At 46.5% G+C, this 13,828-nt stretch overlaps 1 protein-coding gene across 1 annotated transcript in view; it reads right to left on the bottom strand.

Moving 5' to 3' along the window:
• DHX9 (DExH-box helicase 9) overlaps positions 1-2,598 on the bottom strand; it is a 41,656-nt gene extending 39,058 nt beyond the window's left edge. The window contains exon 1 of the mRNA XM_075528176.1: positions 2,461-2,598. The gene's annotated coding sequence lies outside the window, so the exon portion shown is untranslated. The remainder of the gene's footprint in view (positions 1-2,460) is intronic.
• Positions 2,599-13,828: the final 11,230 nt, after the last annotated feature.

Below are 13,828 nucleotides of genomic sequence, written 5' to 3'. Positions count from 1 at the left end.
CATTTTGATGACTGCTGGATTATCTTCAATGGTGCAGAATACAAACAAAACCCCAAGTATACATACACAGGCCTCAATGTACAATGTTTGCAAGTTTCTAAAATGTTCTCAAATGTCCAGTTAGCTCTAAAATGGTCACATCAATCCTCCTTAAGGCCAACACTCAAAAGTGCTCTCCTATAACTCACCTTTCAGTTCTTAAAAATGTCTGCACCACATATTAAGTTTTTTTAAAATGCAGAAGAGGAGCTAATTGATGGGATTGTTTTTCCTAAAGATATCTTTTTCCTACTGTTACCAATAATAGTAATGTAATGATGGAACACTCTTAGGGAGCACTCAGCCTCTTAATTTTCCATTAGATGACTTGTATGTATGCAATCATTAATAATTTTATAAATATTTTGAGTTAAAAAAATCTGTTGCCAAAGGTAAGTTAATATATCTTTTCTTCAACCATGCTTATCCATTAAAATTTGAGGAACATGTTTTAAGTGTGTGGATTATCAAGGTACTTGGAGAAGTGCCACACTTAAATTACCACTTACCCCACCCCAAGTTATTGGAAATCCAAACATATAGAGGAAGCCAGTCTTAATTATGGGAGAAAGCCGTGGCGGCTTTCATTTCCTGGAGAATTCGTGTTGGAAACTCCAGGGGCAGCTATCCCTGTCTCTTACAGGGTTGCTATGGGTGAAAATCGACTCAATAGCCGTGAGTTAGGTTCACATGTCTAAATTACAAGCAAGATAGAATTCTGACATTTGCGTTCTGTGAGAAATCTCCACCATCAGCATTAAACTTTTGTCTTCTGTTCATGCTTTATGCATTTTGTTAACAACCAGGTTGGTAAAAATTGGTTACTGGTTAACCGTTTGAAGGACATCCAAGCCACTGGGAGTGCCAACTCCCTATAGTCCAGGTTGAACCTGGCTCCCTTGGTTTAAAGTTGGTCCTCAGAGCTAGACTATATGGGAAGGAAGCCTGGTGTTGTGTGGTAAGCACCAGGTGAGCTGTGCAAAACCACTCACTCGCCTCTCTGGGGGACAAAGACCAGGCTTTCTGCTCTTGTCAGGATTTACAGCCTCGGAGAAACCCTATATAAAGTCACCGTGAGTCAGAATCGACTCCACCAGTGTGTAACTGCACATTCCACCTGAATAGTAAAACCAGCTCTTCCTGGAGGTTCAGTAACATCAAATATGGAATACACTCTCAAAATCTTATCTTCCTAAAGAGTCATCTAACCCCAACATTGAATTCCAACTAGAATCTAATGTCCAAATAAGTTTTCTCTTTGCACTCCCAAATCATTAATTTACCCAATTGTCATTTGTGTGCCCACTTGACAATACAAAGTTAAAAAGAAGATGACTAATTTCCATCCCAAACTGGTCTTGGTTTCCCCCACCTATAACCACAAGAAGCCATTTGCTCCCTGTAGCCAACCGGTATCCTTGGTGCAACGTCGTCATGAACTTAATTCTGAAAACAACTTGACAGGTCCGCTTACCTTTTGTAGGGAAGGATACTAAGAAAAAGAAACCACTCGCCACAGAAAACAGAACTTGACGTTGGAGGAGCAAGAATCTCAACGCCAGCTCGTCATCTGACTCCAGATCTGACCCACCAACGCTGCAAATCGGACCCCCGAATGTCTCCAATCCGTTCGCTTCGCTCCTTGCCATCATCACTGCACACTACGACACGGCGACGCGTCCTACACGGATCCATCCCATTGTTGCTATCTAATATCTGTCCTCCCATTCTTCCCACCAACCCGCCCCACGCCCCTATCCAACCCCGGCCCCGGCCCCCTAACCACGCTCGGGCTCCCGCACCGCTGACGCACTTCGGCCTTCCGAGAGCGGCTCAAAAGCCAGCCCCCCCCCCCCCCGAGACGCCTTCCTTTCCCCCACTATCGAAAACAGCCCGGGCTCCAGGTTTTCCCAAAAGCCTGCAAGTATTCTTGTCTTGCCAGCTCCCCTCCCGCGCCCGCAACCTCCCCGGCGCGGCCGGGCGCGTGGCCGACCTGCTCCCGGCGGCACACCCCGCGCCCGGAGCAAGCAACGATCATCCCCGGGCGGAATGAATGGCCCTTGGGCGTTGAGCGGCGGCTCCAGCGCCCAGGAAGCAGACAATGCCACGGCCTCCACTCCGCCGCCCACAGCGCCACCCGCGAAGCGGGAAGGCCGGAGGGGGGAGCCGAGTGTGCGCTTGGCCGACCGACTGGAGGGTGCAGGGCGGAAAACTAGGGGGCCACAGAGCGACTGAGGCGGCGCAAGCGCACTCGGGCGCTGCGAACCCCAGCCCTCCGCAATCCGGGCACTCGCCGAGCCGGCCGTTCGTCCCTTCCCCCACCCGCAGGCGCCACCTCGCGCTGCGCAACAAAGCCAGGCTGCCGTGCCGCAGGCCTCCGTCACCCGGCCACAGGAGGGGACGGCGGCAGAAACACCTCACCGTTCTTCGGCTTCTGAGGCCCGAGGGGACAACTCTCTCAAGGCTGCCTGTGGCTCCGGCCTTCCACCGACAACTCGAAAGAACCGCACGCAACCAGCATGGAGGCGGCGGCGAAATGGCTCCAGAGCCGCGCGGGGGGCGTGGTCACTCCACGTGCGCATGCGCAGACGGCGAGCGTGGCGCGGGACCGGCGACGTTCGAGGGCAGGGGCGGGGCTGCTGCAGCCCAGGCTTTGGCGCCTGGTGGCCGGGGAGGTGGGCTGCGCGGGGCCCGCGGGATACCTGCCTGCATGGCTTATGCCCTTAATGCACTGGCCACTTTGGACTATTTTAGCGTGGTGAGGGAGCCTGGGCATTTTGACAGAGCAAGGTTATGTCTGATTTGTGTCCTAGGGACCTTTGCTGAGAGGGCCGCCCTTTGTGCACGAGTGAAAATGTCGCTTAATTCATAGGTTTGTTGTGATGACTAAATACGACGACGACATAGACCCTGACACATAATCTGTGCTCACTTCTTGGAAATGAAAGTTACTGTTAATAATTGATAGACTCTGAACTCTTCAGAAGCAAATAAACTCAGGGAGAGCAGGACCCGACTGGCTCAGAGAATGGCTGAATAAAACCAGCAAGGTCTTTCCTGCGAAAAGTGAATGTCCTTTTTGTCTTCAGTCAGGGGTATTTTCTCTCCCTAATTATGTAACCCACTGTGATCAGCCGATTGTGAATCACAGCGCCCCTGTAAGAGAGCTCCAGACACTGTAATCTTTACCAGAGCCAGTCTCCTCTCTGCCTGTGGGCTGGCATACCTTCATTAGCACCCAGTGCCTAACCCACCGTGCCGGGACTCCTTTGAACTGTATAGTTAAAATGGTAGACTCTCTTGCTTCTCCAAAAGGAAACAGTATGAAGTATTTTCATGGTGACAATGTTTCAAAGACAAAAATCTGCGAGGGAATCACACTCAGCCATGCTTATTTCTCACCTCTTTCATTAGTTACTAGTTAATTTTTATCCTTAGCCATTCTAGCTTATAGTGACCAGCCCCTTCTTCAAAACTATTTTGCATTTATAATGTGAGCAACATGAAGAAAAGACCTTAATGTTCATTTAACTGTTTGCCCCCGCTACAGTGCTTATTGATGGTTCTGGATGATCTTGGTAATGGAGGTGCAACAAGTGTAGATGAATTTCAAGGGTCTTGTAGATTATGAGCACAGTAAAAGTGTCATTAGCTATGGGACTCTGCTTAAACCTTACCTCAGTACAAAAACGATTTGTCCTAATAATGTGGCACTGTGTGATACCTTCCCAACACGATTGCTTGAACGCAAAACGGGCACATAAGCAAATGTAGTGAAGAAAGCTGATGGTGCCTATGTATCAAAAGATACAGCATCTGGGGTCTTAAAGACTTGGAGTTAAACAAGTGGCCATCTAGCAGGGAAGCAACAAAGCCCATATGGAAGATGCACATCCGCCTGTGCGATCATGAGTTGTCAACAGGAATAGGTATCAGAAATTCAAAAACAAGCATACAAATTGATGAGTGTGGACAAGGTGTAGACCCAAAACCCACCTGTAAGATAAGGGTAGGCCCTCACAGAAGGGTCACATGGAAGGAATGATAAATCAAGGGTGTTCTATAACACTGAGAAACACATAACTATCCTGTAGTTCTTTAATATTTCCTCCTCCTACTATTTTTATGCATCTCTCTCTTCTTTTTATTGCTTATTATTTATTTTTTTAAACATTCTATTAGGGACTCATACAACTCTTATTGTGATCCATACATACATCAATTGTATAAAACACATCTGTACATTCTTTGCCCTCATAATTTTCAAAGCATTTTCTCTCCACTTAAGCCCTTTGCATCAAGTCCTCTATTTTCCCCTCCCTCCCCGCTCCCCCCTCCCTCATGAGCCCTTGATAATTTATAAATCATTATTTTGCCATATCTTGCCCTGTCCGGCATCTCCCTTCACCCCCTTTTCTGTTGTCCATCCCCCAGGGAGGAGGTCACATATGGATCCTTGTAATGGGTTCCCTCTTTCCAACCCACTCACCCTCCACCCTCCCAGTATCGCCCCTCACACCCCTGGTCCTGAAGGTATCATCCGCCCTGGATTCTCTGTCCTCCAGCTCCCATATGCACCAGTGTACATCCTCTGCTCTATCCACACTTGCAAGGTAGAATTCAGATCATGATAGTTGGGAGGGGGGGGGGAGGAGGCGGGGAGTAAGCATTTAGAAACTAGAGGAAAGTTGTATTCTTCATCGGTACTACATCGCACCCTGACTGACTCATCTCCTCCCCTAGACCCCTCTGTGAGGGGATCTCCAGGGGCCGACAAATGGGCTTTGGGTCTCCACTCTGCACTTCCCCCTTCATTCACTATGGTAAGATTTTTTTTTTTCTGATGATGCCTTATACCTGATCCCTTTGACACCTCGTGATCGCACAGGCTGGTGTGTTCTTCCATGTGGGCTCTGTTGCTTCTGAGCTAGATGGCCACTTGTTTATCTTCAAGCTTTTAAGACCCCAGACTCTATCTCTTTTGATAGCCAGGCACCATCAGCGTTCTTCACTACGTTTGCTTGTTCACCTGCTTTGGCTTCAGCGGTTGTGTCAGGAGGGTGAGCATCATAGAATGTCAATTTAATAGAAGAAAGTATTCATGCATTGGTGGAGTGCTTGAGTAGAGGCCCAAGGTCCTTCTGCCACCTTAACACTAAACCTATAAATATAGGCACATAGATCTATTTCCCTATCCACATATATATATTTGCATGTACATGTCTTTGTCTAGACCTCTATAAATGCCCTTTGCCTCCTAGCTCTTTCCTCTGTTTCCCTTGACTTCCCTCCTGTCCCACTATCATGCTCCGTCTCCACCTGGGTTTCAGTTATACCTCTTAGTTACCTTACCCTTGATCATTCCCAACCAGGCCTGCCACTCCCACCTCACCACCAAATTGGATCCCTTGTTGTTCCCTTGTCCCTGGGTTTGTTAACACCACTTCCTTACCCCCAACCTCCCCTATCCCAGGTCCCCCTGGAACTGTCAGTCCCGTTGTTTTTCCTCCAGATAGTTCATCCAGCCTATCTTATTTAGACAGACCTGTAGAGATAATAACATGCACAAAAACAAGACAGAGGAAAACAGCAACAGTATACAACGAAACAACAACAACAAACCACTGACAAAGAACAAAACACATCAAGAAAGTTTAAGGATCATTTGTTGGCCTTTAGGAGTGTTTTCCAGTCAAGTCTGTTGTGACCCCAAAGTCCACTTTCATCATTCCCTGGGGACCTTGCCACTCCATTCCCTTGCTGTTCCGCTGCACTCCCCCAGTGCTTTGCCTCGGTGTAGTGGGATCAGTTCAGGTGCAATTCCCACACTGTGTCTTGGGTGCTGACCCCTGCAGGGCCATGGGTCAGTGAGGGACGTCATGTCTCATAGTGGGGCCAGCCATGTTGTTCTCTCTGTGGACTGGCTGCTCTAATAAGGAACATCATCCTCACGGCCTGGTGGGCCAGGATGTGCTCCACTCTCTCCTGCCCCTTCATCTGCTCCCGTGTGCTCTGATCAGATATGTCCCTCTCCCGGAGCTACAGAATCAATGTCATCCTTTGAAACAAATTCTTCTGCGGGGAGGGGCAGGCATCCACTTAATGTTTGGTACTGGGGCCAGCCTCCCAGACCTCTCCACTGGTTCCCTACTCCACACCAGAATGTTTCATTCACACCTTGCGGCACTGGGTTGAAGTCTGGTCCCACTTTCCCTGTGCAGATATAAACAATACCCTCCCCTTGGGTGGGTTAGTGTCCCATGCCCCTGCTCCCCTTTTCTTCCTTATATTCATCCTTTTGTTTTCCTTTCCCCACCTCCTCCACTGTTGTCTACCATGTGCATCCCTGGTTTTGATCTGGTCTCTGCCATACTACACAGTCTTCACCCCAGAAATGTTTGTATACAGTAGCTTTTTCCCTATGACCCTTTTGCATTTTTTTTATAATTACCTCAGCGGGCTCATGTTGTACTTGTCCTTTTGTGCCTGACTTACTTCGCTTAGCATGATTTCCTCCAGTTCTTCCCATGCCGCTATGTGCCTCATACGTTCATCACTGCTTTTTAGTGATGCATAGTACTCCATTGTATGTATATATGTATGTGTATATATATGTGTAGCCCACATATTATAAGAGCCCCCAATAAAATGATTTTAATGAATAAATAAGAGACCCCAAATCTCAAATTAATTTAAGAGAACATTCATTAAGTCCTAAAGCAGACAAAGACAAGACAAAGACACATTATCTGAATGAGGGAGACCATCACCACAAGGTCATAATGGTGTCCAAGTGTGGGGTGAGGAGGGCTCGGTTAGATCTCTCTGGAGCTAGAGTTGTACCTCAGTCCTTGGCCCTGCATGAGAAAGAATTCACGCCAAAGCCTGGTTCATGATCCAAGTGAGTTTTATGAGAGTTAGAAGAAGTTTCAGGTTTACACGGCACCCATAGGTCTCCTCCTGACCATGCAGCCTGGCGGAAGCTGCTCAGTGTCATGCAGAAAAGTATGTCTTGACTCTGGGCTCCTGCCTTTTCAAAGATTCCACCTTGGAGGTGTGGTAGACAACCCCTGATCGACCCCATTGGCTGAATTGAATTCACCTGGCCTAGGTGGGCCGATCCAGGTTCCGTGCCCACCCATGCCTACCGGTGGGAACCTGAACCTCTGAGCATGTGCAGCACCACTCCTTTGTCCCCGTGGTTTGGCTCTCCGGGCATGCGTTAATGGACATTCCCTAACCCTGCGCTAGCCTACCTAACAGTTCCCCACAAATCATCACAGGTCCGGTAGGAGCAATTGTACAGCGATGATAAGTAAGGATTATAGTAAAGTCATAGCATGAGAGATAGGAGAGAAATATTGGAATAAATGGAGTCAGATACATTCATGGTAGCATGCTCACCTCAGCCCCGCTTGATGGTCCTCAAGAGGGGAGCCCAACCACGAGAGCAGGAGAGAGCCCCCGGAGCGAGAGCAGGAGAGAGCCCCCGGAGCGAGAGCAGGAGAGAGCCCCCGGAGCGAGAGCAGGAGAGAGCCCCCGGAGCGAGAGCAGGAGAGCCTGAACTTTATTGCTAACCAAGAGTTATATCTCCTTGGGGGCATGATTACTGGTAATCACACATCATAGGAAGGGGATGTACAATAGGCATACACATCACAGGAAGGGGATGTATGATAGGCATACACATCATAGGAAGGGGTAGTACAATAAGCATACACATCATAGGAAGGGGATGTATGATAGGCATAAGCGTGACAGGAAGGGGATGAGCTAGGGGTGTGCTCATAGGAATGGGACAGTCTAGGGGTATACATGTGACAAAATGGACAGACCCTAAATTCATGATGGCAACCTAGCCTTGGTCATCCTTGGGCAGGTTTGACCCTCTCTGGGGTCTCCTACAAGAAAACCGACAACTACTATCCTTAGCAGAAGGGAGTGGGCCCTATTTGTTGTGGGTTAAACAGTGGTGTCTGCTTGCTCTAGATGGCTGATAGCTCTTAGGGAGAATAACCCTGACCTACTTCTGATGACCTCCAAGTGCATAGTCATTCACAAGCAACTAAGTTTGGCATCTATTTGGGGGAAACAAGTTGGGAGAAATCCTTCTGTTTCCCACATCCAATAATTTACTCAGGCAGCTACTTAAATAGGGCATTGGATTCTTGAAATGATTGAACAATTGTACTATTTAATTGTACGATATATACATTATGTGCCAATAAAACTTTTTAAAAAATAGGGCATTGGACAAGAAAAACTGTCACAGATGCATGATTAGCCACAGATAAATGCATCATAGTGACAGTTGGGACTACAGTGGTAAGATTGGGGCCATAATTGGGAGACACACATTGTTACACAAAACAGCTTACAAGATTGGTCCAGGACCTTCTGACAAATACAGTTATGGCCTCCCTGATGACTATGCCACCCCCAGCAGGGTGATCTCCATGAAGGTCCAAACTCACTGCCGTTGAGTTAATTCCAACTCAGAGACCCTAAAAGACAGGGTCAAACTGCCTCTATGGGTTTCTGAGATGGTAACTGTTTATGGGAGCAGAAAACTTTGTCTTTTCCTTTAGAGCTGTTGCTGGTTTCAAACTGCTGACCATGCAGCCAGCTGCCCAACTGGTCTTCCAGTGTGTCACCAGTGATTCCCGTGTGTAGATTCCTGTAATCAGTTCCCGCTTTCTACCCCACATTCTCTCCACCCTCCAGGCATTGCCACTCTCATCACTGGTTCTGGAGGAATCATCTGTCCTGGATTCCCTGTGTTTCCAGTTGCTATCTGTACCAGTGTACATCCTCTGGTCTAGCCAGATTTGCAAGGTAGTATTGGGATCATGATAGTAGGGGGGGAGGAGTATTTAAGAACTAGAGGAAAGTTATATGTTTCATCATTGCTACCCTGCACCCTGACTGGCTCATCTCTTCCCCACGACCTCTCAGCAAGGGTGTCCAGTTGGCTACCATTGGGCTTTGAGTCTCCACTCTGCACTCACCCACATTTTCAATGATATGATTTTATGTTCCTTGATGCTTAATACCTGATCCCTTCGACAGCTCGTGGTCACACAGGCTGGTGTGTTTTTTCCATGTGGGCTTTGTTGCTTCTGAGCAATATGGCCACTTGTTTATCTTCGAGCCTTTAAGACCCCAGACGCTATATCTTTTGATAGCTGAGCACCATCAGCTTTCTTCACCACCTTTGCTTGTTCACACGTTTGGCTTCATAGATCGTATCAGGGAGGTGGGCACCCACCGATATGGTTTTTAGCTCTTTGATGTCTGATAACTGGTCCCTGCTGCACCTTGTGGTCAGACAGGCTGGTTTGCTTCTTCCATGTGGGCTTTGATGCTTCTCAGCTAGATGACCACTTGTTTATCTTCAAACTTTTAAGACCCTAGACGCTATATCTTTTGATAGCGGGGCACCATTAGCTTTCTTTACCACATTTGCTTATGTACACATTTGTTTTCAGTGGTTGTGTCAGGAAGGTGAGCACCCACTGATATGGTTTTTAGCTCTTTGATGTCTGACAACTGGTCTCTTCTACACCTTGCGTTCAGCCAAGCTGGTGTGCTTCTTCCATGTGGGCTTTGATGCTTCTCAGCTAGATGGCCGCTTGTTTATCTTCAAGCCTTTAAGACTCCAGATGCTATATCTTTTGGTAGCCGGGTACTGTCAGCTTTCTTCACCACATTTGCTTATGCATCCATTTTGTCTTCAGCGATCTTGTCGGGAAGATGAGCATCATGGAATAGTAGTTAATTAGAACAAAATGTTCTTGCTTGGAAGGAGTACTTGAGTGGAAGCTGAATGTCCGTTTGCTAACTTAATACTTAACATATAAATATATGTTCATAGATCTATTTTCCAATCCATATATATATATATATATATATTTACATGTGAACATGACTTTATTTAGACCTGTATACATGTCCTTTGCCTCCTAGTTCTTTCGTCTCTTTCCTTTTATTTTCCTCCTATCCAACAATTATGATCGACCTTCATTCAGCTTTCATTAATTCCTCTTGGCTACATTGCACTTGATCAAGCCCCACCAGGTATCCTATATCCTTGTCGCCATCAATTTTAGATCATTTGTTCCCATGTCCCTGGGTTTGCTGGCTCCCCCCTTCTTTTCCTTGCCTCCCCTCTCCCATGTCCCCCAGGAACCATGGGACCCATTTTCTCTTTGGTCTTGTTTATCCTGCTATCTTATCTGGATAGACATGTATAAAGAATATTAAACACCAAAACAAACACAACAAAAAAGAAAAGCATATAAATAGTTGCAGATCTGTCTGTCGATCTTTGTGAGAGTTTTCCAGTAGAGTCTGATGAGGTGCCATGCTCTGTCCCGGAAGTCTATTTGGGGATTCCTTGGGGGCTTCATTGCTTTGCCCCCTTGCTGCTCTGTTGCATGCCCTTCTTGTGTGTGGGGGGTCAGATCAGGCACAGTTCTCCCACTGTGTCTCCAGTGTTGTTCCCCATAGCGCTATGGGTCAGTGAGGGATGTCATGTCTCATGACATGGTGGGGTGACTCTACGGTCCTCTCCGTGCACTGGCTGCTCTGAGCAGGAATATCATCCTCAGGACTTGGTGGGCAGGATGTGTTCCATTTTCTCTTTCTCTCTCCTTCCCTCTTCGTTTGCTCCTGAATGCTTTGAGCAGACGCGCCCCTCTCTCTGAGCTGTAACTTCAGTGTTGTCCTCTGTAGTGCATTCTTCTGGGGAGGGGGCCCACAGACCTGGGACTCGGGCTTGCCTGTGTTTTTAAGGACTGACATTTCCACCCCTATCTCAATTTCTCCTTTGAACTCTGGAATTATTTCTCCCATTGTCTCTTTCATAATTCCATTTGAATGTCTCATTTAACATGTTTCAAAGAGAACCTTGCTTTTTCTCTGCAATCCTGCTCCTGACACTTCATCACTTCAGTAAACCCTCTACTGCCCCAAATGCACATCTTTTTTGATTTACAGCCCCCAATACAACTCACTGTTAAGTTCTGATGCGATTGCCTCCTGTATTGTCCCCTACCCCCGCCCCCGCTCCCTGCCACTTTATGGTCTCCTGAATTTATTTGTCCAGTAAATTATCCCGAAGTCCCTGGATAGGGACAACAGCTTCCTTCCTATCTCCCTGCTTCCATTCTGGTTCTGTTCCACCATAGTAACAATGTATCAGCCAAAGAAAACTTTTAAGAACATACATCATGTGTCCTAGCTTAAAACTCTTGAAAGGCTTCCTGCCAAAATAAACTCCAAACCTTTTGCCATTGAGGCAAAGGACAAGTAGAATTGCCGTACAGGGTTCTCAAGGCTGTAATCTTTATGGAAGGCGACTGCCTCGTCGTTCTGTGGAGTGGCTGGTGAATTTGGTTAGCAGCCAAGCAAGTAACTACTGGGCAACCGGGGCTCCTTAATGGCTTCCTAAAACTGGAAAACCAAACTCACTGCCACCAAGTGGATTCAGATTCATGACAACTCTATAGGATGGGGTGCAACAGTCCCTTAGAGTTTCTGAGACTGTAAGCCTTCACAGGGGCAGACTCCACCTTCTTCCAGGGTTTGAACCACTGACCTTGAAGTTAGCAGTCCAATAATTAACCCACTACACCACCAGGGTTTCTTAATGACTTCCTGCCAGGCTTTCAATAAAATCCAAGCCACTCCTATGATTCACAAAGCCTTTCATACTGGACTCGAGCTACTCAAAAGTAAGCCCCTAAGTATTGTTATTAGGCTTCTGATTCATACCTGCACTGGTTTATTCCAAACGAAATGTGCCTAAGCATGTCTCTCGTTCAGTGGATGGCTGCAAAATAAAGGCCTAATCAAAGTAGTGGCTTCTTCAGGAACATGCTGAGCCAATTCAATTCAACCCAGAGGCATCAGATCAGCAGGTTATGATGGTCTCAATTTTGGCCTTCAGTCACCCATCAGTGAGCCCACCCGTGATGGAATCATCAGCCATAACCAACCATTTGGAAACAGAGGTGCAGTGTTTGCCCAAGGACAGGATCTGAAGGGTTAGGAAAGCGAGGAACTGAAACAGGAAACCTAGGAAGAAAGCGGCCTAGGGGATCCACTGGGGGGAATGCAGTGGGTGAGTTGAAACAGACGGTGTATGAGCTGCTGAGTGTGGAACTGATGTTTTGTTCTGTAAACTTCACTTAATTCACAACAAATTCTTTTTTGGTATTCCCCAAGGGATAATAGTGATAGATTTCCTCAAGGGGCACATGATAATCACAGGGACTTATTGGGGTTAACTTTAAAAAAAATAATTTTATTAGGGCCTCATAGAATTCTTATCATAATCCATACATACATCAATTGTGTAAAGCACATTTGTACATTCATTGCCCTCATCATTCTCAAAACATTTGCTCTCCACTTAAGTGGGGCTAACATTTAAGAAAATGGAAAATTACATTGGAAAAAAGGCCAAGCAATTTTTTCCCAATCCCAACAACGCACCTATTAATTCTTCGCAGACAGAAAGGGCTGTCCCAGGAGAATTTCACTGGGAACCCGGACCCCATCCATCTATCCTACAGCCCTAATCTTCCCCCTTCAGACTTTGTTTTGTTCCTAAAACTCAAAGAACCTCTAAGAGGAACACAAATTAGAGTCTCATGAAGATGCCAAAAGTGCTGTTGTGATGTGTGGTAAAGCACAGAACATGGGATTCTTTAGGAAAAGCATTGGAGAGATGGAAAAACTACCTTTAGAAATGCATAGACTCATATGGAGGACTTTCCAAGAAACAATAGCTTCACATTTTTATATTCCACCTGGGGCTGGGATCCATAAGGTCAGCAGTTTGAATCCACCTGCTGCACCAAGGGAGAAAGATGGACCTTTTTGCTCCCAGAGGTTTACAGTGTCAGAAAGCTAAAATGGCAGTTCTATTCTGTCCTATAGGGCCACTATGAGTCAGAATGGATTTGATAGCAGAGTGAGCCAGTTTATGATTTTCTAGCAATATCTTTAACATATCTTTGTACACTACCCCAAGAGACTGGTGTGCTTGCCCACTGTGGGCATCCACTTCCAGGACCTGTGACAATTTTGCTCTGTGCCTGCTTAACGAATGAGAGTAGTCCAATCCTTCAAACCAAAGGTTAGCATTTGCAAACACTTCTGTGCATCCTCTCACACCTGCCTCAAACCTAGGGGCCCCTGAAACCATGAAAGGCATCCTGGTCATGTGTGAAAAATACAAAGGTGGTAGGCAGTTGGTGGCCAGTCTTCTTAGTCTTTGGCATAGAACTTAACATTCAACATTAGCTATAGCTGATGTATAAATATAGGAAATAATTCCTGCTAGATACAAGTTCTATATATAATTTGTGGAAACCATTTCATTGTTAGCGATTTGTGTATTGTTTTCACTAGTATTCCCTACTTGATCTCCAGGTTCTAATATCGACTGCAATGGCTACATAGAACTCTGAAAAAATTCATTATTAAAGGGTTTATGCAGGAAGCTAACAAGTTGGAATGCCAGTGAGAAATGCTCGGGGTAGACTTATGGCACAAAGGTCTTTCAGGTCTCTAGTAGATTCCCCAAAGGGGTATGCCATCCCACTGGAAAGCTCAACCCGAAGGCAATCTGCTCCACTTCTGCAGAGACAGCAAGCCCAGCTTCCCCAATGAAGTACCGAGCAGCACCCCACTCCACAAAGCCAGCCTCCTCTACAAAAGCAATTATTTTTACTTGCTTCCACCCCTCTGTCCATGCTCTGATGGTATAGCCGTCTTCTGG

This window comes from Tenrec ecaudatus, chromosome 1 (genome assembly GCF_050624435.1).
Source record: "Tenrec ecaudatus isolate mTenEca1 chromosome 1, mTenEca1.hap1, whole genome shotgun sequence".
NCBI classification, from domain to species: Eukaryota; Metazoa; Chordata; class Mammalia; order Afrosoricida; family Tenrecidae; genus Tenrec; species Tenrec ecaudatus.
Note: the sequence above shows the minus strand (reverse complement) of the source record. Positions and strands in the feature narration are given on the sequence as shown.